General features: G+C 38.4%; 1 protein-coding gene and 1 pseudogene across 14 annotated transcripts in view; one reads left to right on the top strand and one right to left on the bottom strand.

Moving 5' to 3' along the window:
- Positions 1-25,973, top strand: part of ANKS1B (ankyrin repeat and sterile alpha motif domain containing 1B) — a 995,298-nt gene that overhangs the window by 101,843 nt on the left and 867,482 nt on the right. The gene's annotated exons all lie outside the window — the stretch shown is intronic.
- Positions 11,793-12,568, bottom strand: LOC140843698 (small ribosomal subunit protein eS6 pseudogene; annotated as a pseudogene).

The raw sequence follows: 25,973 nt of genomic DNA, 5'->3' as shown, positions 1-25,973 counted from the left end.
CTTACATGGTGAATAAGTTCTTACATGGTGAACAGTACAAGGGCAGTCATCACAGAAACTTTCGGTTTTGATCACGCATTATGAACTATAAACAATCAAGTCAGATATGATTATTCATTTGATTTTTATACTTGATTTATATGTGAATCCCACATTTCTCCCTTATTATTATTATTATTATTATTATTTTTAAATAAAATGCTGAAGTGGTAGGTAGACGCAAGATAAAGGTAGAAAACATAATTTAGTGCTGTACGAGGGCAAATGTAGATGATCAGGTGTGTGCCTATAGACTAAGTATTAATCCAAGCTAGACAAGGGCAACAAAACATCCACGGATGCAGAAGATTTCTCTCAAAACAGGGAGGGTGAGGTTCTAAGCCTCACCTCTGTTGGTCCCCAAATTCTCACCTGATGGCCCCCCTGCGACTGTGCCTGTCTTAGGTTGTTCCTCCCTTGAGGAATCTTACCCGTCTCTGGCTAACCAGTCATCTTCCGGGGCCATACAGGGAAATATAAAGTTGGTAAGTGAGAGAGAAGCAATATTCTTTGAAAAGGTTAGCTTTTTACTTCTTTGCATATTTATGCCCTATGGCTTCTATGCCCAGCATTTGTCTTGAGGTGTCTTTACCACTTGGAAGAATTATGATACTCGGTAATTTTTGATATGAGGCACTAATTCTACTAAAGGGTTGTAATTAGGAAGGAAGAAGAAAAGCTATAGAAGTAGCAGATGGAAGAAAACATGGGAAGATTGTTTATTTCTTTGACCTATCTTCTTGTAGAGTAACATAAGCATGTATAGGTTTTAAACTACTAATTAAATTGCACACATACATTAACATAATAGGAATACAGCTAGATAACAAAAGCAGACCTACAATTACCAGCCGTATCCAGTGAAACCAAGAAAACCATTTAGGTACCCTAGGCATTTGTGAAAACTTATCAATGATATGATGGACAGTCTAGCTGAATTTGAATAGTTTGAGAAAAATCAGACAAATTTAAACAACACATTCCTGGGAACTGTTCACATCCCATGTGTTCTTTTAACAGTAGATAGTCTATAGTCGCACGATTTTGGAGCACTGCAACTTGCACTTCTCCTAATTCTTGGTTGAGTTCTGACAGTATAGATCCAGTCAAATTTGTTGCTTAGATATTTCCTTCTTCATTCCAATGGCAAGTCCAGGAACTGGTGGAATGACTGCAGCTACAACTGCAGCAGCACCAGGATCTTTGTTGAAGTTTTTTGATGTTCATCTTCTGGAATGACTCTTCCAGAGGATGTTGATGTCGAAAGTTCTTCTTCATATCGTATCTTAATTCATTTTCTGTGTAGCCAAATTAGGCTTTGATCCTCTGTATAAACACAAACAAACCCTTTGCCCACACTTTGATATGACCTTTATACCATTGTGAAGAACCTACTGGAGATCACCACACAGGAACTGCTTTTTTTTTTTTAAGAGAAAGGAATATTATCAGAAAAATGTACTTTCATAGCTGATCATCTGACACCCTTTAAAAGATCAAAATTAATGATACGTAAAGCATGCATTAATCATTGATTTGCAGTTAGTTTTATCCTATCAGGGAGTAATCCCCCTTTTCTTTTTCTTTTTTTTTGTTATCATTAATCTACAATTTCATGAAGAATATTATGTTTACTAGGCTCTCCCCTACACCAAGTGTCCCCCACAAACCGCATTACAGTCACTGTCCATCAGCATAGCAAAATGTTGTAGAATCACTACTTGTCTTCTCTGTGTTGCACAGCCCTCCCCTTTCTCCCTCCCCCCACATTATGCATGCTAATCATAATACCCCCTTTCTTCTTCCCCCACCCCTTATCGCTCCCTACCCACCCATCCTCCCCAGTCCCTTTCCCTTTGGTACCTGTTAGTCCATTCTTGGATTCTGTGATTCTGCTGCTGTTTTGTTCCTTCAGTTTTTCCTTTGTTCTTATACTCCACAGATGAGTGAAATCATTTGATACTTGTCTTTCTCTGCCTGGCTTATTTCACTGAGCATAATACCCTCTAGCTCCATCCATGTTGTTGCAAAAGGTAGGATTTGTTTTCTTCTTATGGCTGAAAAATATTCCATTGTGTATATGTACCACATCTTCTTTATCCATTCATCTACTGATGGACACTTAGGTTGCTTCCAATTCTTGGCTATTGTAAATAGTGCTGCGATAAACATAGGGGTGCATCTGTCTTTTTCAAACTGGAGTGCTGCATTCTTAGGGTAAATTCTTAGGAGTGGAATTCGTGGGTCAAATGGTATTTCTATTTTGAGCATTTTGAGGAACCTCCATACTGCTTTCCACAATGGTTGAACTAATTTGCATTCCCACCAGCAGTGTAGGAGGGTTTCCCTTTCTCCACAACCTCGCCAACATTTGTTGTTGTTTGTCTTTTGTATGTTGGCCATCCTACCTGGTGTGAAGTGATATCTCATTGTGGTTTTAATTTGCATTTCTCTGATGGTTAGCGATGTGGAGCATCTTTTCATGTGTCTGTTTGCCATCTGAATTTCTTTTTTGGAGAACTGTCTGTTCAGTTCCTCTGCCCATTTTTTAATTGGGTTATTTGTTTTTTGTTTGTTGAGGCATGTGAGCTCTTTATATATTCTGGACGTCAAGCCTTTATCGGATCTGTCATTTTCAAATATATTCTCCCATACTGTAGGGTTCTTTTTGTTCTATTGATGGTGTCTTTCACTGTACAGAAGCTTTTCAGCTTAATGTAGTCCCACTTGCTCATTTTTGCTGTTGTTTTCCTTGCCCATGGAGATATGTTCAAAAAGAGGTCACTCATGTTTATGTCTGAAAGGTTTTTGCCTATGTTTTTTTCTAAGAGTTTTATGGTTTCATGACTTACATTCAGGTCTTTGATCCATTTTGAGTTTACTTTTGTGTAAAGAGTTAGACAATAATCCAGTTTCATTCTCTTACATGTAGCTGTCCAGTTTTGCCAACACCAGCTGTTGAAGAGACTGTCATTTCCCCAGTGTATGTCCATGGCTCCTTTATCAAATATTAATTGACCAATTATGTTTGGGTTAATGTCTGGAGTCTCTAATCTGTTCCACTGGTCTGTGGGTCTGTTCTTGTGCCAGTACCAAATTGTCTTGATTACTGTGGCTTTGTAGTAGAGCTTGAAGTTGGGGAGTGAGATCCCCCCCACATTATTCTTCCTTCTCAGGATTGCTTTGGGTATTCGGGGTCATTAGTGTTTCCATATGAATTTTTGAACTGTTTGTTCCAGTTCGTTGAAGAATTTTGCTGGTAATTTGATAGGGATTGCATCAAATCTGTATATTGCTTTGGGCAGGATGGCCATTTTGATGATATTAATTCTTCTTAGCCAAGAGCATGGGATGAATTTCCATTTATTAATGTCCTGTTTAATTTCTCTTGAGTGTCTTGTAGTTTTCAGGTATAGGTCTTTAACTTCCTTGGTTGGTTTTATTCCTAGGTATTTTATTCTTTTTGAAGCAGTTGTGAATGGAATTGTTTTCCTGATTTCTCTTTCTGCTAGTTCATCATTAGTGTATAGGAATACCACAGATTTCTGTGTATTAATTTTGTATCCTGCAACTTTACTGTATTCTGATAACAGTTCTAGTAGTTTTGGAGTGGAGTCTTTAGGGTTTTTTATGTACAATATCATGTCATCTGCAAATAGTGACAGTTTAACTTCTTCTTTACCAATCTGGATTCCTTGTATTTCTTTGTTTTCTCTAATTGCCGTGGCCAGGACCTCCAGTACTATGTTAAATAACAGTGGGGAGAGTGGGCATCTCTGTCTTGTTCCCAATCTCAGGGGAAAAGCTTTCAGCTTCTCGCTGTTCAGTATGATGTTGGCTGTAGGTTTATCATATATGGCCTCTATTATGTTGAGGTACTTGCCCTCTATTCCCATTTTACTGAGAGTTTTTATCATGAATGGATGTTGAATTTTGTCAAATGCTTTTTCAGCATCTATGGAGATGATCATGTGGTTTTTGTCTTTCTTTTTGTTGATGTGGTGGATAATGTTGATAGATTTTTGAATGTTGTACCATCCTTGCATCCCTGGGATGAATCCCACTTAGTCATGGTGTATGATCCTTTGGTATACTGTTGAATTCTGTTTGCTAATATTTTATTGAGTATTTTTGCATCTACATTCATCAGAGATATTGGTCTGTAATTTTCTTTTTTGGTGGGGTCTTTGCCTGGTTTTGGTATTGGAGTGATGTTGGCTTCATAGAATGAGTTTGGGAGTATTCCCTCTTCTTCTATTTTTTGGAAAACTTTAAGGAGAATAGGTATTATGTCTTCTCTGTACATCTGATAAAATTCCGAGGTAAATCCATCTGGCCTGGTGGTTTTGTTCTTGGGTAGTTTTTTGATTACTGTTTCAATTTCTTTGCTCGTAATTGGTTTGTTTAACTTTTGTGTTTCTTCCTTGGTCAGTCTTGGAAGGTTGTATTTTTCTAGGAAGTTGTCCATTTCTTCTAGGTTTTCCAGCTTGTTAGCATATAGGTTTTCATAGTAGTCTTTAATAATTCTTTGTATTTCTATGGAGTCTGTCATGACTTTTCCATTCTGATTTCTGATTCTGTTGATTTGTGTTGATTCTCTTTTTCTCTTAATAAGTTTGGCTAGAGGCTGATCTATTTTGTTTATTTTCTCAAAGAACCAGCTCTTGGTTTTGTTGATTTTTGCTATTGTTTTATTCTTCTCAATTTTGTTAGACTATTCATTTGGGATTGTTCTTCCTTCTTCAAGTGTGCCTGGATCGCTATATACTTTCCTCTTAAGACTGCTTTCGCTGCGTCCCACAGAAGTTGGGGCTTTGTGTTGTTGTTGTCATTTGTTTCCATATATTCCTTGATCTCTATTTTAGTTTGTTTGTTGATTCATTGATTATTTAGGAGCATGTTGTTAATCCTCCATGTGTTTGTGAGCCTTTTTGTTTTCTTTGTAGAATTTATTTCTAGTTTTATACCTTTGTGGTCTGAAAAGTTAGTTGGTAGAATTTCAATCTTTTGGAATTTACTGAGGCTCTTTTTGTGAGCTAGCATGTGGTCTATTCTGGAGAATGTTCCATGTGCACTTGAGAAGAATGTGTGTCCTGTTGCTTTTGGATGTAGAGTTCTATAGATGTCTATCAGGTCCATCTGTACTAGTGTGTTGTTCAGTGCCTCTGTGTCCTTACTTATTTTCTGCCTGGTGGATCTATCTTTTGGGGTGAGTGGTGTGTTGAAGTCTCCTAAAATAAATGCATTGCATTCTGTTTCCTCCTTTAGTTCTGTTAGTATTTGTTTCAGGTATGTTGGTGTTCCAGTATTGGGTGCATATATATTTAGAATGGTTATATCCTCTTGTTGGACTGAGCCCTTTATCATTATGTAATGTCCTTCTTTATCTCTTGTTACTTTCTTTTTTTGAAGTCTATTTTGTCTGATAGTAGTACTGGAACCCCTGCTTTCTTCTCTCTGTTGTTTGCCTGAAATATGTTTTTCCATCCCTTGACTTTTAGTCTGTGCATGTCTTTGGGTTTGAGGTGCATTTCTTGTAAGCAGCATGTAGATGGGTCTTGCTTTTTTATCCATTCTGTTACTCCGTGTCTTTTGATTAGGGCATCCAGTCCATTTACATTTAGGGTGACTATTGAAAGATATGTACTTATTGCCATTGCAGGCTTTAGATTCGTGGTTACCAAAGGTTCAGGGTTAGCTTCTTTAGTATCTTAGTGCCTAAGTTAGTTTGCTTATTGAGCTGTTATATACACTGTCTGGAGATTCTTTTCTTCTCTCCCTTCTTATTCCTCCTCCTGCATGCTTTATATTTTGGTTCTTTTATTCTGTGCTCTTTCATGTTTCCTTTAACTGCTTTTAGTGGGTAGTTGATTTTATTTTTTGCCTTTAGTTAGTATTTGGTTGGTCTGCTTTCTTTGCTGTGATTTTATTTTCTCTGGTGACATCTGTTTAGTCTTAGGAGTGCTCCTGTGTAGAACAGTCCCCCTACAATACCCTGTAGAGGTGGTTTGTGGGAAGCAAATTCCCTCAACTTTTGCTAGTCTGGGAATTGTTTAATCCCTCCTTCATATTTAAATGATAATCGTGCTGGATACAGTATCCTTGGTTCATGGCCCTTCTCTTTCATTGCATTAAATATGTCATGCCATTCTCTTCTGGCCTGTAAGGTTTCTGTTGAGAAGTCTGATGATAGCCTGATGAGTTTTCCTTTATAGGTGACGTGACCTTTTTCTCTCTAGCTGCCTTTAAAACTCTGTCCTTGTCCTTGATCTTTGCCATTTTAATTATTATGTGTCTTGGTGTTATCCTCCTTGGGTCCTTTCTGTTGGGAGTTCTGTGTATTTCCGTGGTCTGTTTGATTATTTCCTCCCCCAGTTTGGGGAAGTTTTCAGTAATTATTTCTTCAAACATACTTTCTATCCCTTTTTCTCTTTCTTCTTCTTCTGGTACCCCTATAATACAGATATTGTTCCTTTTGGATTGGTCACACAGTTCTCTTAATATTGTCTCATTCCTGGAGATCCTTTTATCTCTCTCTGTGTCAGCTTCTATGCATTCCTGTTCTCTGGTTTCTATTCCATCAGTGGCCTATTGCATCTTATCCATTCTGCTTATAAATCTTTCCAGAGTTTGTTTCACTTCTGTAATCTCCTTCCTGGCATCTGTAATTTCCCTCTGGACTTCATCCCGTAGTTCTTGTATATTTCTCTGCATCTCCATCAGCATGTTTTTGATTTTTATTTTGAATTCTTTTTCAGGAAGACTGGTTAGGTCTGTCTCCTTCTCTGATGTTGACTCTGTGATTTTGGTCTGCCTGTAATTTTGCCTTTTCATGGTGATAGAGATAGTTTGCAGAGCTGGCATGAGTGACCAAGGGCTAGAAGAAATTCCCTTCTTGTTGGTTTGTGGCCTTCCTCTCCTGGGAGAATAGCGACCTCTAGTGGCTTGTGCTGGGCAGCTGCACGCAGAGAGGGCTTCTGATTCCTGCCCGGCTGCAATGGAGTTTATCTCCGCTGTTGCTGTGGATGTGGCCTGCCTCGGGCTTCTGCTCTGACATGGTGGAGCCGTGTTGGAGAGGGAACGGCTGGGAGGCTATTTATCTCTGTGAGGGGCCTCTGTGCTTCCTGCTGCCCAGGGGGTTAGAGTGCCCAGAGATCCCCAGATTCCCTGCTGCTAGACTAAGTGTCCCAGGATGCTTCTGTCTGGTGGTGGGGTCCCTGTCTCTTTGAGACTTCCAAAAAGCACTCGCTTTTCTTTGTTCCAGGTGCAACGTCTGCAGGGACCTGCTCACAGGTCTTACTGACCTGTTTCCCTAGTTACCAGCACCCCACGCATGCACTGTCTGTGCTTTGGTGTGGATGGCTGGGGCTGGGTAATTAGCAGTCCTGGGCTCCCTCTCCCTCCCCGCTCCGACTCCTCTCCTCCCACCGGGAGCTTGGGTGAGGGACACTCGGGTCCCCCCGGCCCACGGCTTGTATCTTACCCCCTTCATGAGGCACTGGGTTCTCGCAGATGTGGATGTGGTCTAGCTGTTATCCTGTGTCTTCTCGTCTCTCTTTTAGGAAGACTTTTCTTTGTTGTATTTTCAAAAATATATGTCATTTTGGGAGGAGATTTCTGCTGCTCTACTCAAGCTGCCATCTTGGCTCTGCCCCCCTAGATCTAACCATTTTTGAGTGATTTCCGTGTGCTTCAAATTAGACACATGTCAAATACTTGCTACGCAGTAGATATTGTGCTAAGTGCTTTCTTTCTTTATGTGTATTTTAATCCTCACAGCATCCTGTGATGTGAGGTTCACTTTTCTCATTTTATTGAAAAAGAAATTGTTTTTTTTTTTGAGGAATAATCAATTTATTCAGTTATAAAACACATAAGTTTAGAGGCAACACTTGAAACCCTGTCTCTCTGGAACACCATGCATCCTGCTTTCCTTGTATATCAAATACTCTCAGAACTTTAATAGTAGCATATTTATGCTAATACTATTTGAGCTAAGGCTTTAAGGTGGATGGTTTCAGATATTTCTCTTGATCTCAGCTGTCTTTTTTAGTTTGATAAAGACTAATATTTCATTAATGTGAAGCTGAGAATGTTCGTGAATATATTGAATGAGAGAATAAGGATTCCAAAAGATTTTGATAGCATTCAATGTAAAACTTAATTTCAAAGGATAAAATTTAATGTGAACAAACACTGTGCCCAGGCCCCCTATTGCATAAATGCAGAATTGGTGAGATGTGGTTTGGCAGTAGTTCTCATGTGAAGCTTATGATATTTTATCCTGTAAGTATTGATGTGATTAGGCTGCTCTTTGGCTGCATCAAAGAAACAATAATAGACAGAATTAGTGAGGTGAAAAATCTCAGTTTATTTTGTTCTAAATTCTGGCCAGATTGCATTTGAAATAGTTGGTCTGGGTTAAGTAGAGTTTAAAGAGTTATGTGGATATAATTAAGTAAATTTAGACTGATAGATTCACAAAGGTGGATTTACAAAGTGTGTCCTATTTTTGTTCCTGGAACATAACTGTACTAATCAAGGTTCTCCAGAGAAGCAGAAGCAACAAGATGAATGTATACAGAGAAATTTATTTTAGGAATTGGTGATTGTGGAGGCTTGGCAAGACTAAAGCCTGCAGGATAGACTGGCACATTGGAGACTCAAGGAAGAGTTGCAGTTCAGATCAAGGTTGGTTTGCTGACAGAGTTCCTTCTTCTTTCTGGGAAGTCAGTATTTTTCTATTCAGGCCTTCAACTGACTGGATGAGGCCCTCACACATTCAGGGTAACCTGCTATTGAAAGTCTACTGATGTAAATGCTAATCTCATCTAAAAAAATAGAGAAGCATCATAATAATCTTTGATCAAATATCTGGGTACCATGGCTTAGTCATATTAACACATAATGTTAACCATCACACAAATAGTCACTAAATATTTCTTGAATGAATTAGTTAATAAATAAAATGAAAGGTATGGATGCAGTTGGGGGAGATGGACATGTCTAGCTAGAAAAGAGAAGAGTCAATAAGAAAACAATGCCTATCTTTAAATATTTGAAGGGCTCAGAGATACCAGACAGCTGAGGGTAGAGGGTCAGTCTTGCAGCAGAAAACAAAGGGATAGATAGAAAGTTTATAGAACAATTGAACTCCTCCTTCCATTCCTTTGCACATCATCAATTAGGCAGCTACTTTCTAGGTGGGAGATCAATATATTCTCCTCTGAAAGAATTGAGTGACTCTAAAGAAAGGGCTTCCATGTACAGCTGAGCCTTGAACAACATGGGTATTGAGAGACTGACCCCCTGCACTTTGTAAATCTACATATAACTTTTCACTCCCCAAAAATGTAATTACTCTAGCCTGTTGTTGACTGGAAACCTTAATGATAGCATAAATAGTCTATGAACATATTTTTTTATGTTATGTGTATTATATACTATATTCTTAGAATAAAATAAGCTGGAAAATTTTTTTTTTCAAATTGTTACATATCTCTAACATTTTATCCAATATATATATTGAAAAAAATCTGCCTATAAGTAGGCCTACACTGTTCAAACCAATATAGTTTCAGGGTCAACTGTACTGTTTACCTGGCAGTCCCCTAGTGCATGATTACCTGCTAAGCCAGTCACTCTAAAGTGAAGCCCATGAATCCACAACTCCCATTGTAACTCCAGGGGAAAAATACCGGGGCAAAAATACCTTTGAAACCGAAATCAGGCAAAGGGAGAAATCAAGTTAAGAAACCCATTTATTTCTTACAACCAGTCATCCCGTCTCTCTCTTGACCAGGCTGCAGCAGAAGAGAAATCCACCCAACCTCTCCAGTCCAGATAAGCCCTGCACACCCTTGTAATTACCTATTGATATGTAGCTTGCTACCCCTTGGAAACACCTACTGATAGGCAGATACGCTAAAGCCAGGTGAAAGATTCTGGAAAAATGACAGTTTTACCCACACCCCTCATGTTCATAAAGCTTCTAATTCAGTATTATAGTGTTTCATTTAAAAAAATAAATAGGTAGGCAAAGATAGTAAGAATAATTACCTAACATTTAGATATAGTGCTAAGTAATTTATAGATATCACTGGACTTAATCCTCAGAACAGCCTTATGGTAGAGTCCTAGTAACATCATCTCCATTTTCCTGATGTGGGAACTAAAGTACAGATTAAGAAACTTGCTCGAGGTCATATAGTTTATATGTGATTGAGATAAGGTTTGAATCCTATCAGAAGGACTAGCAGAGAATATAGATTTGGAAGTTATATATAAAAAACTTCAAATTGTAATATATCCACCATACGGAGGAATTGAGAATAATATCTTCATGCTTTAATTTTAAAGTATTTTATTTAGGATTGGTGTATTTATCAGTTGCCTAAAGAGTAATTTCTAATAAAACCTAACAAATAGTTTACAGAGACAAAAGGCATAATTTACTGAATATTTTTGGTTTGTGATCTGATTTCTTTTCAGACTAGAACTCTGATTCCCAGTTTAGGATCTATGAATGCCAAGGGGTGCACAAAAACAATATACCAAGGGGTACACAAAAACAGTATGGATCTCTTAAAATTGTCTTCAGTATTTCAGTAAGCCTAATGAAATTATATATTTTTATCTTTATAAAGGCTATACAGATTAACTAAAACATCACATTTTTGTTTTTGTCCAAATAATTCCTTATTTTATTGCTGAATTGTGCTGATAAAAATGGTTATCAAGTTGCTGGTTGGATATTTCTGATTTTTACTTCACACTAATGATTTCTTTCCTTCTCATATTTTTTTCTCCACTGATTTTTAAAAGTTGAAGTATATCATATATGCAGAAATGGACACTCATCATAGGTGTACAACTTTATGAATTATTACAAAACAAAAAACCCAGGCAGCTATCACTCAGAATAAGAAATAGAATATTATCAGACTATATAATTTATACATGTACATATGTAAGTATGTAAATATACACATTTTTGTTGAATATATACTTAGGAAAGGTATAGCTAGGTTATAGTGTATGCATTTGTTTAGCTTTTTTCCATAGTGGTCGGACACAAGTAAACTTCTACTAGAAATACATGAGTGATCCCTATTGTAACCATTATTTGGTATTATTAGCCTTTTTAATTTTAGCCATTCTAGTGAGTGTTTCTTTTCTTATCAGTGGTTTGCCTTTTTACCTTATTAATATTGTCTGATGAATAGGAGTTGTTAATTTTAACTAATTCAGGTTATTAATCTTTTCCACTGTTGTTAGTGCTTTTTGTATCCCATTTAAGACATTTTGCCTATATCAAAATCATGAGTTATTCCTTTATGTTAACTTTTAGACATCTTATCATTGCAGTTAGCTCTATTATTTATTAAGAATTGGTTTGTAGAAATGAAGTGAGGTATATGTTAGTTTTCATTTTTCCATATTGATATTCAGTTGAACCAGCATCACTTATTGAAAAGATCATTCCTTTTCTACCCCTCTGTTAAATTAATTTAACAGAGCTTGTCAGTTTCCACAAAAAGTCTGTTGGGATTTTTATTGGAATCACATGGAATCTATAGAACAATATTGGGAAATACAGATAGTTTCAATATTTACTCCATGAGCATGGAGCATGGTATATCTCTCCATCATTTAGGTCTTCTTTAAATTTTTTCCCCCAGCTTTATTAAGATATAATTAACAAAAATACTAGACATTTAGGTTGTAAACCATGGTTTTTTTGATGTCTGATCTTATTTGTTACTCAAAAAACGTAATTTTTCACTGTATTCAGACTTAGACATAGATACTCTCAGAGAGGACAGCCTTCATCTCTTGGCAGTCTGTTCATGGTGTTTTATCTTTGGCCTCCTTCATTCTCTTGGTCAAAAGTTTAGCATATTCTGAAGCCTCTTCCTTATTTTTTGTTAATATACTGTTTCAGGGCAATACGCTGACTATTGTGTGGCAGAACAGGTGGAGTAATGAGATGCTGAAAATCTTAGACGCTTTGTTCCTAGGTTTCTTACCTTCTTTGTTTCAGGGCTTTGTTACAACATATTGGTGCACATCACCTTCTTTACAGAGATTGAGAAGTTTAAGAATTTTGTTGGCTTTTTTTGGTCCCAGACGATGAGGCACCATAATATCAGTGAGTCCAGGAATATCCTTCTCCCCATTTTTTACAATCAGCAAATTGTAAAAAAAGAACACTCAAAATGGCATCCACAATGCAACCCTGAACAGATTTGCTGTCTCTTTCTTCAGTCCTCCTTGGTCGATAGCAGGAATGCCTCTTATGCTGTACAAAGTGGACACAACCATAGGTTAAGACACCCTGCTTCATGGGGAAAACCTGTTTATCATTCCCACCACTGAGTCGGACCTGATAACCTGTCCTCTTCACCCAGAGTATCAGCAGCAATTTCTGTGGCCATACAGTTCTCATTAAAGGTACAAAATTGCAATCTCCATCCACTTCAATGAGTTTTTGGCAGCCAGTGGCTAGGAAAGGGATGTTCAGCTTCATCCTCAAGCAGCTGACTACCTCTGAGGCACTACATAAAAGAGGACAACATGATTTTTTCTAAGGTGTACATGTGATGTAATATACATATACATAAATATTTAAAATAATGTTTTATAGTGTTCTCTGTAGAGATCTTGCACATCTTTCATTAATTTTATTTCCAAATATATTTTTGATACTCTTGTAAGTGGTGTCATGTAAAAACTTTAGTCTAATTTTTCTTTTTCTTTTTCTTTTTTGGCTGCTGTCAGAAATTATTGATTTTTTATTTTGACCTCAAATCCGTCATCTTGCTGTATTTCTTTACTCTAGTTATTTATCCTTGTATTCTTTTGGATTTCATACATGATAAGAGCTGTTTTATTTCTTCCTTTTCAGTGTTTATATTTTTATTTCTTTTTCTTGCCTCTTGCACTGTCTAGGACTTCTAGTAAATTGTCGAAGAACAAGGTGTTAGTGGCATTCTTAATTAGTTTCCACTGTCAAGAAGAAAGCTTTCATTATTTCACAGTTAAGTATGATGATTGCTGTAAGATTTTACTTTTTATTGAAGTATAATATACATATAGGAAAGTATGCCTATAATATTTTTACAGCTAAATGAATTCTCCTAAACTGAACACATTTGTGTTATAAACACTCAGATCAAGAAATCGGCCCTCTTGAAGTTCCTCTTATCCATTTCCATTTAATACTCCCAAGGGATTCCCACTGTCCTGACTTCTTAGTGCTCTAAGTTTTTTAATAGAAACTCTTTAATCAGTTTAAACTAGTTCCATTTTATTGCTAGAATTTTTTTTTAAATCATGAATTAGTATTGAATTTTATAGAATGCTTTTCCTACATCCATTGAGATGATCATATAATTTTCTCCCATCATTCCATTCCTATAGTAAATTACATTGCATTACTAGAAGAGACCCAACTTGATCATTCTTTTATACATTGTAGGATTTTTTTTCCTGATATTTTGTTTAGGAGTTTTACACTTATGTTCACAAGTAGGATTTGCCTTTGATTTTGGTTTCTTGCAGTGTCCTTGTGAAGTTTGGGTATTAATGTTATACTGGCCTCAAAAAACACATTTGGAAGTGTTTCCCATTTTTCTATTCTCCTCAAGAATAGGTGTGATATTGGTGTTATTTCTTTCTTAGGAATTTGAAAGAATTTGAAAGATCAGTACAAAAACTTGCCTGTGGGACTGGATAGAATGGGGAGGAAATGGAGGTAGGGAGTTCCATTGGTTCGTGTTATAATTCTGATGTAAAGTGATGATGGCTTTGACTGGGTTGGTATCAGGGGAAGAGAAAGGACAAATAATAGCAGTATTAACAGCTTCTTGATCTCTGTAGTGTTTTATAGCTTACAAATCATTTTCATCTGATATTTACAGTGTCCTCAGTGAGTAGAATATTTGAAGAAAGGATGAGTTAAAGATAACTATAAGGTTTGGCCTTTAAGTTACTGAGAGATTACTGATGCCACTGAGTAAGTAGGGATGTCAGGTGTTTTTTTTTTCTCTCTTGTTTAAGAAGGACTACTGAACATATGTATCTATTACCTTTTTTTCTTGAGCTACCTTTCAATACAAGAAGAGATGTAAAAACAAAAATAAATCAATGGTGATGCTGGAAATCAAGGAAAATGGCCTAAGGAGGCTCTAGTTCCCTTATCTGTAAAATGGCAGTTTAGATTAGGTAATCACTGCATTTTCCAATTTCTAAACTTCTATTAATTATATAGACTACATTACAAATTTGAATCTATGGTCATTTGTTTCATAGAAAAGACCTCAGGGAGCAAGCGCTAGTATCATACCTTTAACAATTAATTTTTGACAAATTACTCTTACTACAGTATTATATTTTTGGAAAAAGGTATTGGGGCAATGGTGCCAAAAATGTGAAGAAAATAATCAACATTTAAACCAGAATATGTGCCACTTAAATTACTTAACTGCTTGGGAGAGCAAATGTGCAAAACAAATCAGTACAAAACTAACCTTGATACAGAAAATCTTGGCTCACATATGAAGAAAATTGAGTAATGGGGAAATATGGTAGGGAACAGTGGGAACAAAGTGAATTCTGGTAAAAATGAGGAAAAATATGTAAGCAAAAAAAATGCTCCTCTAAGTTCTATATATCTGATAAATGTTCTATATGCTAGGTACTCTTGAAATAGAGCCATAAAATAACTATTCTAGTGCAAGGTAGTTAAATAATTTGTATTTTTCAGATGGGAAATGAGGCACAAGTTAGACAAAATGGCTTCCACTCCACATGATAGGTTGTTAGGTTACCAGCAGAAGAAACCAACTCAAGCAGGAAAGGAATTTACTGGGTGGTTCATGGAATTAAGGAAAGAGCTGGAGGCTAGGCTCAGGGCAGCATTAGGTGTCGAAACAGCAGTGTCTTCTCAATAGTATTTTCAGAGCCCCAGTTCTGAGGCATTGTCTTTCCACTCTGAAACCATTCCACTGTAGATGTCAATTTGGGAGACAGTCTCATTAGGATAGCTTGGATTGTTATTCATCCCTGTTTAGGAGGAAGGGCATGTTGAATTATAGTCCCATCAAAAATGCATACACTAGAGAAGAGGGAGTTCCCTGAAATGAAATGAGGTGCTGTAAAAAATGAAGGAACAAATGGATGCTAGGCAGCCAGATAGATCTCCACAAGTGTTCACTGTGTAGTACAGGTTGAGGTGTAGGTCTAAGTAAAAGAACTTCTAATTTAGATTTGAACAACAACCAAAAAGTATTCTTTTTTTTAGATGGTTTCTTAGCTAGTTTCTACCTACTTTTTCTATTGAATAAATACGTGAGTTCATAAGTCTGCTTTATGTCAGCCCTGTTTTTCTCTGCTTCTTACTTTCCTTCAGAGGTACAGTTACATGTACACAAATTTCTAAAAGCTATGACCAATGGCTTTCATTTGGCTTCTAATCATTCATATCTGCCAGGATTTCTCACCTATTCTTTCCCATTCTGTCCAGGATGGCACCAACTACTTCTGGAATTAAGACCACAACTTTTGAACTTCTTCCAACACCATATAAATAACCCAGTTTTTTCTGAGGTCATTACACATATACAGACTTGAATTAAGGACAGTTAGAGTCCAGGAAACCTATCTATAAATGATACTAAAATATTACTCAACTAGATTAGAAACACCTCACTGGATAGCTGTTTTCAATGTGGCAAAATCTAACTTATTCCTTTCCTGTTAGGTAGTATCTTGGAGTAGAAAAAATATTACAATTGGGCAATGCCCTTTTATCAGGTAAGTTTTGAAACCCATTTTACAGATAAGGGAACTAGAGCCTCCTTAGGCCATTTTCCTTGATTTCCAGCATCACCATTGATTAATTTTTGTTTTTACATCTCTTCTTGTATTGAAAGGTAGCTCAAGAAGGATTTATTTAAAGGATAGTCTTGAAAGGATAAACCCAATTATTTGCCTATCTAAAACACCCATATACCCATCTGGCTCTGCTAGTCAGTTTCTCAAACTCTTTAGCTTTCATTAATACCGATGCTCCTTGCCTGAAACTGTCTGGGGACATGATGTGATAGTATGAGAGAGTGAAACAATTACTAGGCACAGTAAGCTGTCAACTCAGCTGTGGCCTTTTAGATTCCTAATTTGGAGAAATAGAGTGAAGTAAAGATTGCAGTTGCTCTCTGTTTATAGTAGCTCAGGATCTAGGCATATTAGAGGTGATTCATTAGGTGTCTTCAGTTCATTCTGCTTTGGGAAAGTACCTGTATCTAAGGATGGAGACTTTGCTCTATGCAAGACACTGTGTCAGGCTTTTTGTTTTTTGTTTTTTCTGCCTTTTAATTTTTTAAATTTAGGTATTATTGATACATACTCTCATGAAAGTTTCACATGAAAAACAATGAGGTTACTACATTCACCCATATCTTTCTCTGTTTTTTGTATCTGGTCTTAGACACTTATGCTGAGTTATGTTCTTATTATTTTCACTGTTTGTAAGCTATTGATTGTAAGCCAAAGGTCATCATTTCTCAGTCCCTAAATAAAAAAGTAAAATGCCTGATCTCTTTCATCTCAAAGCATATTTCTGGTCATATCTGAATATCTGTGTGAAAGAAAGAGACATTTAAATTTGAGATTCTGCTTAAACTTTTAAGTTGAATTTGACTATAGCCATATTCATTCTTTGTATGTATCTCTAACAGGTCTTTTGTATGCCTGGTAATATTATACTCTGCCTTGAGTTTAGACAGTTCTTTCAGCTAAATATGAATTCTTATTGTAGCTTTTTTCCCCTCCTGAAGATGAAAGCAGAAGAATCTACCATCTGCTACCATTCTCTCAAGAATGCTTAGTAACCTAGAATTAGTTTGACTTTCTGTATGTTGTCTTTAAAAATTGACAGCAGCAGTCTCCCCTGCTGCCCCACTTTTTAAGATATCTCGTTTACTGTGCTGAGTATATAGACAATAAATGTGTAATGATAGTTCTAAAAAAATTAAATGCAAAAAGGTGCTTTTACCTCTAGTTAACTCTGATATTTTCCAGAGGGCCCCTGGAACATGTCAGAAGAATTTTTTCTCACTAGACAAAGTATTTAACTAATTTGGCTTATTTATCTGATATATATATATTTATTAAGTCCCCTCCCATACCCCAATGCAGTCACTGTCCATCAGTGTACTAAGATGCCACAGAGTCACTATTTGCCTTCTCTGTGCTACACTGTCTTCCCCATGTGTATCAGGCTTTTAAGTCCTGGCAACTCTCCAAGGTAGATGACGTTGTTCTCATTTCACAGGTCAGAAAGCTGTCTCGCAGGTATGTTGCTACATAACCTAATAACACAATTTGTTTTATCTTGCCTAGAAGCCACAAGACTGCAAATAGTAATAAAAATGAAACCCAGAATAGAAGCGCCAGCCTTCTGAAGCCCTCTCAACTGACCAGTGATAGAGACCTAGCTGCACCCTTTACTGCGCCCCCTTCTCAGCATGAAGCAGCCAGAGCGGTCATCACCCCTCTTCCCTAGCAGCAGCTAGAGTCTCTATCTGTAGAAGAAAGAATGAGACCATACCCATAGCCTTCCCTGGTAAAAACAGGTATTTAATCCCTCCTCCCGAGAGATAATGGGCTTGTAACACTGGAGTGACCCTATGTGTCTCTACTTCTGCCTTCAACTCCTCCCATGATTTCTGTATCATGGTCCAGCTGGTGCCCAGGTTGATGTATCATGATGATCTCTCATTCGTAGCTGAATTTGAACCTAAGCATAGATATAAGAGAGAGCCGGTCTCGCTGACCTTAGCCGTGTTGTTAGAGATAAGAGTCGCAGCTGGAGTGGGAACGGAGGCAGCCGCTATTGTCCAAGGGAACCAGCATTATGAAAGACTAAGAACTGCTATTGATGAAGACCTAAAGACCATTAAAAATGTACCCAGAGTAATTGGGCTAGTAATTGTAAAAATCTAAATCTAGCCCCAATCCTATCTAACTCCAAAGCCCATGCTTCTTGTTTCTCTAAGAAGCTTAGAATCTATATAAGATCTGTTACTCATCTTTGTATCCTAGTGTATACACAGGCTCTAACACAGAATAAGCTAAGAGAGAAGATTAGTGGAGGAAACAATATGAACAAAGGCACAAAGTATGTAATCTCAGGTATATTCCACTTAATAATAAGTAGTCCAGTGACTCGAACATGGAGTATATGAAGGAGATAGTGCGATGTCATTTAGAAAGTTAGATAAGTGGAGGATCTTGAAATCCTTTGATGATTACGTCAAAGCATTTTAAAATATTTTCAGTAGTGTGAAGCCTCTGAAGATTTTTGAGCATGGAGTGGCAGCATCACAGCTGTACTATAGGAAAATAATTTGATAGTAGTGGTGTAACTCAGGGGAAAACATGTTCCCGGCCCCGGACAAACAAACCTTTGAAGCCAAAATTAGTTAAAGGGAGAAATAAAGTGAGAGAAACACGTTTCTTTATTGCTTATAAGCAGTCATATGCTCCTTCCTGCTCCACCGTGTCTCTCAGGATGCCACCAAACCTCTCCAATTCAGGTGCCTGCTCGCTCCCCACCCACCTTGTATCACCTGTTGATATGGAGATATACTATTTCTTTCCACCCACTGGAAACACCTATTGATATGGAGATGGACTAAGACAAAGCAAGAGATTCTGGAAATACTATAATTTTACCCACATGTGGATAGAATGAGTTGGGGGTAAAGAGATTAAAGGTAAGGAAGCCAGTTAGGCACTTGTGATTAATTAAGTGGGAGGTCTTGAGAATACAAACATTGGGATGGATTAGAGTGGAAATTGTAAAAGAGGAGATCTACTTTCAGTAAATCTTTTGCTATTAGAGTTTACATAATTTAGCAATATCTTGATATAATGGCAGGGAGAGAAGAAAACAATCACTTGGAAATTTAAAACTTAAAGGATTGGAAGACTGATGTCACCAGCCACAGGGGAAAAAGTCAAGGGGTAGAACTGTTTTCTCAAGGTTTGGGGAAAATTAGTTTAGATTTAGGGAATGTTGAGCAGCCAGAGGTGCCAAGATCATTGACAGAGGCTGGAAATGAATGATTGGACTTTGGAAAAGGGTCAAGGATTGATATAGAAATATGAGAGGCACCCAGATAGAAAACCAGCCAAGAAAACAATTATGACCTAGAGGTCAGCCTATATATGAATCAATGGTACAGCCCACATGAAATATGGTGTTAAATGTTACTGTCTAACAATGATTACTTCCCCATTCCTCATGACAGCTGGGTCTAGGGATAGAGAATTCTGTACCATACTGTTCTTTCCATCTGGTCTAGGAGTACAGGATATGCTCTCTGGAGACATTTGTTAAGGATTGATAACTGAATGTAAGGGAGATGAATCCTATTTTTCCTTCTCCACATCATTTTCTCCACCTTCACATTGTCTCTCTTTCACTCCTCTTCTCCCCTACTCAATCTGTATTCTCACACCTAATTGCTGCAATAAAAAATTTTGGTGGTAGAGTATAAGAGAAAAAGATAGAATGGATTGTAGCATTTGGATGTAGAGTGGGAAGAGAAAAGCAATGCATGAGAATAATTTGTTATTCTGTATTAAAGTTCCTAGTATTTCCCTAAACTTGAACAGTACTTCATATATTTGATACCTAAAGAGCATTAACAGTATTTAGCTGCATAAAGCAAGACAGATGAATAAGCTGGACTAGTAAACATTTTAGAGAGCATGAAATCATTTTGAGAACATTTGCCTACACTGAATAATAACACCCTTGTTCAGGTGACAGAGACAAAAATAAAAACATTTTATAATATAGGAGCTGGGTTCTTTAGCTGTCTTAAGTCTACCTTTGTGTTTTGTTCTTATTGTTGATCTTGTGTAAATAACACAGATGTCCTGCTTTAAATGTTGCTTTAGAAAAAAATCCAATGTTGATTTTGACTATTAGAGAGGCTTTCATGTTTTTTGCGTTCTGAAACTTGCATTGTGCTTTTTTTTAAATAATCCTATTACAAATACAATCCTGAAATGCTTTGTTTCCTTTTTTTATGCATAAGTGCATACTCATTGGAAACATATTGTGTGTGAAGATTGTTCCTTGTTCAATTTTGTGCAGTGATGGTGAGCAGAAAATCTTTTTGACTTCTTTATTTGTAAAAATAAACATCCCTCCAAAAATTCAGTGTTAACTGTACAATTAATTCTAGAGTTATTACAGTGAAGAATAAGAGAAAACCTACTATGTTAAAAATGCGTAATGTTTTTATTTTAATCTTTAGCTTCACTCCCCCACTAGCTTCCTATTTGCCTACTAAGAGGGATGCAGCAAAATTCTGCAAAAGTGTTAATTTTTTTTCTGGAGCTGCTCCAGTAGCATGTCAAAAGAATATTGAAAAGAACATTCACTTATGTAGAACAGCTTTGGAATACATAATAGGACATATTCCTTTGCTTTTAAAAGGAACATGGGTAGTAGATCTTGGAGACTATAAAAGAAGTGGTGAACTCCTTTATTGTTGTTCGTGATTAAAGCAAAATTGTTTGCATGTGAACAGATTTAATTGTTTATAAAATCTGCATAACACTATCAACAGAATAGGATGATGAGGGAGGGAAACAAGAATTTTTAGCCTAATTATGATTCATAGATGTTCCTCTAATAAATAGCTTTCCTAAATATAATCTGAAAGAAAAATAGCAATGAAAACAATTAGTTATGGACAACTAAAAATAATTCTATTGATTCTTTATTTCTAATTTCAGGTTTCTCTGGATCAGGAAGGTAAAAGGCTCTTTAGCAAATGAATAAGGTGTGTGTTAATTTCCTTAGGAGAATCAGTGACACGGTTAACTAGATATAGCTCTTTTTTAAGAAATGGTCTTTCTTAACAATTTGATGTACCATACAAAGGACTTTTTTGAACATTGATTTTTCTTTAAGTAATTTTGTGAAAATAGGAAAGATACATATCTTTTCTACTCATCATCAGTGCGCAAAATTGAACAAGTGATAATCTTCACACACAATATGCTTCCACTGAGCATATATATATATACACACACACACACACACACACACACACACATATACATATCTTTGCATATATATGTGACACACACACACACATACATATTTAGTTAACTCATCTGCAAAGTTGAGTTTATCATGTACCCCAGTTCGTGGTACAATCAACATCATCCTCTCTCTCTCTTTTAAAACGTTATTTGTTGTTATTTCATTGTTTATAACTTAATACCCACTTCTGTTTCTGATTCCTCTTACAGGTTTTCACTCTACGATGGTTAAATATTTATGGATCTTTATAGTATATAGGGTTGCATTGTTTAGGGAATGTGCTTCACTGAATGGTAGTCTGATTGCTCTGCTAATCTCTATCCTTGTGTACTATGAAGCTGTGGGAGCCAAGGGCATTCTTGCTCCCACCAGTGAGCTGCAAGCAATCAAGGCCAAAAGACTCCAAAAGACACTGTGACCTTCCTCCCTCCCCCAACTGCATAAAAAGAATTTAAATGGAGGAACTGTTCCAGGAAGAGAGCCATCACTATAGATAACTGCATTATAATATGAACTAGGTATGGTAGACAGGAAGAAATTTAACAAAATCTGCTTGTTAAAATTCCTCTCTGTGTCCCATTGTTTCAGTGGCCCATCAAACTTTTGTTTACCCAGCATTTACTCTTTCATATTCCTATGAATTGCTTCCCTTTTCCTTTAAAATCCCAGTCTTCTACCCACCTCTTCTTGGTTCAGGGTGACATATATACCTCATTATCCTGATTATCCTTGGATTCTCATGTATATAGATTCTTGTGGGTGAAATTGTAATATTTCCAGAATATCTCACCTGGCTTTAGTGCATATGCATATCAACAGGTGTTCCTCAGGGGTGGAAAGATTCCATCTCCATACTAATGGGTAATTACTTGGGCAACCAAGGGCTTATCTGAACCTGAGAAGTCAGGGTCTTGCTTGCTTCTGCCTGAGCAGGAAAGAGAAACAGCCCTGGACTGCAGTTTGTAAGCAGTAGACAGCTTTAAAACTTTATTTCTCCCTTTGACTGTTTTTGGTTTTAGAGGTATTTTGACCCAGGATTTCCTCTCCCCCGAGTTACATCTGGCAGTAGTCGGCAGGATTTCTGACCCAAAATCTGTCAAAATGGGTGTGACCCTTGGCAGGGCTTCCCCTAGAGATGGTGGAAAGATGCCTGGACACCCCACTGTGGATGCTGGGGAGGCCCCAGTGGATGCAGCAGCAGAGGGTTCAGCTTCACCTGTTGTTATGCTCCCAGCTGTGGGGCTTTCACTTTGGGAGCTGCTAGTGGGGAATGGTCTAGGGTAAAGTACCTCCTAGAGGGGTGCACCCTTCCCCAGAACTGACAGCTGACATTGTAGGGCCTCTTTTCATTGAGATAGTAGAAAATGTTATTGAGGAGAAAGAGAGGATTATCAAAAGGGTTAGTGAGGAGAGAGAGGGGCTTAAGTGGGAGAGAGACACACTTCAGCATTGCTTGGAGGAGCTGGGCCATAACCTATGGGATGCCGTTAAAGAAGAGAGACAGTTATTGAAAAGACAGATCATGCTCCTGGAAGATTCCTTAGCAGTGGTGAAGGGGGAGGTGGCAGAAAAAGCCACGTTGCAGGAGGCCGTAGGGGACGGGGAGGAAAGAATGGTGCCTTTAGTCCCAGAGATGGAGGAGGAGCCGGGGGAGAAGAGGAGGAGGAGGCGGGGTCATGGGCCCATCCACCACCTCAGGTACCAGCCTCTCCTGTTTTAAAGGCCTGCCGGGCTGTAATTAAAACAATAAAATTGAAACAACCACAGGCTCCTTGGGGAGGAGCTGCCCCCTCCCTGGTTGTGGAGCACTCCATGCTCTGTCCCTATACCCAGGATGAGCTGGTGCACATGAGTGTCCAGTATAGGCAGAAGCCATCAGAATCTCTGCCTACATGGCTTTTATGTCTCTGGGATATGGGGGTGGAAAACATTGTTATGTTGTGTAGTGAGATGAGTAGAATGGCTTCCCTGATGACTCACCCTTCCCTCTGGCAGTGGTTGCAATGCCCATCACACCTCAGGAATCAGACACTCCTGGAATGGCTGACAGCTGCCATCAGGGTAGTTTGGCCTAATCAGGGTCATTTACCATATTTACCCAGTAGTTGGAAAATGTATGCAGAGCTCCAATAGGTACTGTGGGAAATGGGTATGAAAAATATCATCTATAATATGGACACCCAGGGCCCCAATGAAGAGGTGCTATAGGAATGAGAAATCTGGTGCTCAATACAGCTCCCACATCTCTCTTTGGGTTCCTAGTGACTTCACTTGCCCCCCACATAGGGCAACCCATAAGTGAGGCTACTCGTACTTTAGCAGATCTGGGGGAGGTTGAAACAATAAGGGCACAGAAGGAAGTATGAACTAAGACTAAAAGGAGAAGTGCAAAAGGCCCCATGAAGGTCTCGAGGACTCAGATGTGGGTTGATTTGATAAATGCCAAGGTAGTGAAAGAAAAACTTGATGGGCAGCCCAAAAGAATCTTGTCAGAACTGTGAGACCAATTAAAGCCAGAGCAGCAGTTCTAGCCGCTGAGGTCCAGGACACAGAAACCAGAATAAAGGAGTCATGCCCTGCCTGTGTCCCTGCAAAACTTTCTGGGAGACAGTACTCAGAATTTGCTTGAGCCCTCAGCCCCACAGGAGGACAATTGGGCATTGCAGTTTGACTAAGGGGAGGTACAGGGTCCCAACCTTGGGGGACGTGGTGGGGACCTGAGGCCACATGTAGAATTAGAAATTCATTGGTCCCCTGTGAATGTACAATGTGTCCTGGTGCTGGTGGACACAGGAGCTGAGTGTTCTCTCATTTATGGCAACCCTGAGCATTTTCCTGGGACCCCTGCTGTGATAGGTGGCTATGGGGGTAAGGCAATTAGAGTGAAGAAAGCCCAAATCCCATTGGGGATAGGGCATTTACCCCCAAAGGAATATACTGTGTACATTTCTCCCATCCCTGAATATATTTTGGTGGTGGATATCCTGTAGGGCCTGTGGTTACAGACCACTGCAGGTGAGTTCAGACTGAGGGTATGTGCAGTAAAAGAAGTTCTAAGGGGACATGCTAAGCACCCACCTGTAGCTCTGCCTATAGCTTGGTGGGTGACAAATACTAAGCAATATAAATTGCCTGGAGGGGTACAAGGAAATTGGAGAAACTCTACAGGAGTTGGAGACGGTGGGCATCATAAAGCACACTCATAGTCCTTTTAATTCCCCAGTGTGGCCAATGAAAAAGCCAGACGACTCCTGGCATATGACTGTGGATTATATGGAATTGAGTAAAGTCACACCCCCTTTGCATGCTGCTGTCCCGTCTACAGCAGATATTCTGGGCACCCTCAGCCATGAGCTGGGAATGTATCATTATGTAGTAGACCTTGCTAATGCTTCCTTCTCTATTGACATAGCACAGGAAAGTCAGGTACAGTTTGCCTTCACGTGGGAAGGCCAGCGGTGGACATTCACTGTCCTTCCATAGGGATACCTCCACAGTCCCACCATCTGTCATGGACTTGTAGCCCAGGACGTGGCCACATGGAAGAAATCTCACACGGTGCAGTTGTATCACTGCATTGATGATATTATGCTCACATCTGATTCTCTTTTAGATTTTGAAGGGGCAGTTCCTAGACTGCTACAGTATCTGCAGAAGAAAGGATAGGCTGTAAACAGCACCAAGGTTTAGGGACCTGGTTTGTCTGCGCATCTCCCCATCAACTTTAGGGGCAACCCTCCCAAAGGTCACACCCATTATGACAGATTTCGGGTTCAGAGGTCCTGCCAACTACCACCAGATGTAACTCTGGGGAGAGGAAATCCCAGGGCAAAATACCTCTAAAAGCAAAATCAGTCAAAAGCAGAAATAAAGTTTAAAACCCATTTATTGCTTACAAACTGCAGTCCGGGGCCATTTCTCTTTCCTGCTCAGGCAGAAGCAAGCAAGACCTCCCCCTAACTTCTCAGGTGCAGATAAGTCCTCAGTTGCCCAGGCAATAACCCATTGATGTGGAGGTGGAACCTTCTCCACCCCTGAGGAATGCCTGTTGATATGTAGATGAAGTAAAGCCAGGTGAGATATTCTGGAAATGTTACACATTTTACCCACAGTACCTAATTAGCTTTGTTTGTTTGTTTTTTCTCCTGTTAATCTGTCTCATGTCAATTTGATTCTTAGACCAGCTAGAAGAACCTTGAGGGGTAGAGGAAATTTTGTCCTCCCAAACACCTGTAACTTTTTTTGGTTTCCATATTTTTGTCCCTCTTCTAAGCAACTAATGAAAGAGAAAGGGAAACCCTCCTAGTCACCTTTTTAACCTAAGTAGTGTTGTTACCGGCTGAGATGCTGTTTTTCCCAGGATTGTGTCTTGGAGGTGATGAAGAATGAAGCCAGCACACAAGAGTGTGGAGCAACCAGCAAAGTTCTTAATAAGGAGTGACAAGGAAAGAAAGAGACTCCCTCTAAATGGGAGGGGCTCCAGGAGTGGATGCCATTAGAGCTGCAGTGCCCAGGGTTTATAAGCCAAAAAGAAGGAAGTTTATTGGAATAGTAGAGGCTTGTTGCTAGGAAGACCCCATTATTTTTCAAGCTGAATTCTCCAGATGTCCAGGATGTGGCCCCTTGGTTCTCACACTGAGTTCTCTAGATGTCCAGGATGTGGCTCCTTGCTCACTGTGAGGCCTTGACCCTATTTCCCTCCTGCCTTCCCCTTACTGGGGCCGTGAATTCTAAAGCTGCCTATGTCCCACTGATCTGCCTCAGTGTTTACAAATGCCTAATAAATTAATACAAATATTTATCT

This window comes from Manis javanica, chromosome 10 (genome assembly GCF_040802235.1).
Source record: "Manis javanica isolate MJ-LG chromosome 10, MJ_LKY, whole genome shotgun sequence".
In the NCBI taxonomy this organism is placed as follows: domain Eukaryota; kingdom Metazoa; phylum Chordata; class Mammalia; order Pholidota; family Manidae; genus Manis; species Manis javanica.
Note: the sequence above shows the minus strand (reverse complement) of the source record. Positions and strands in the feature narration are given on the sequence as shown.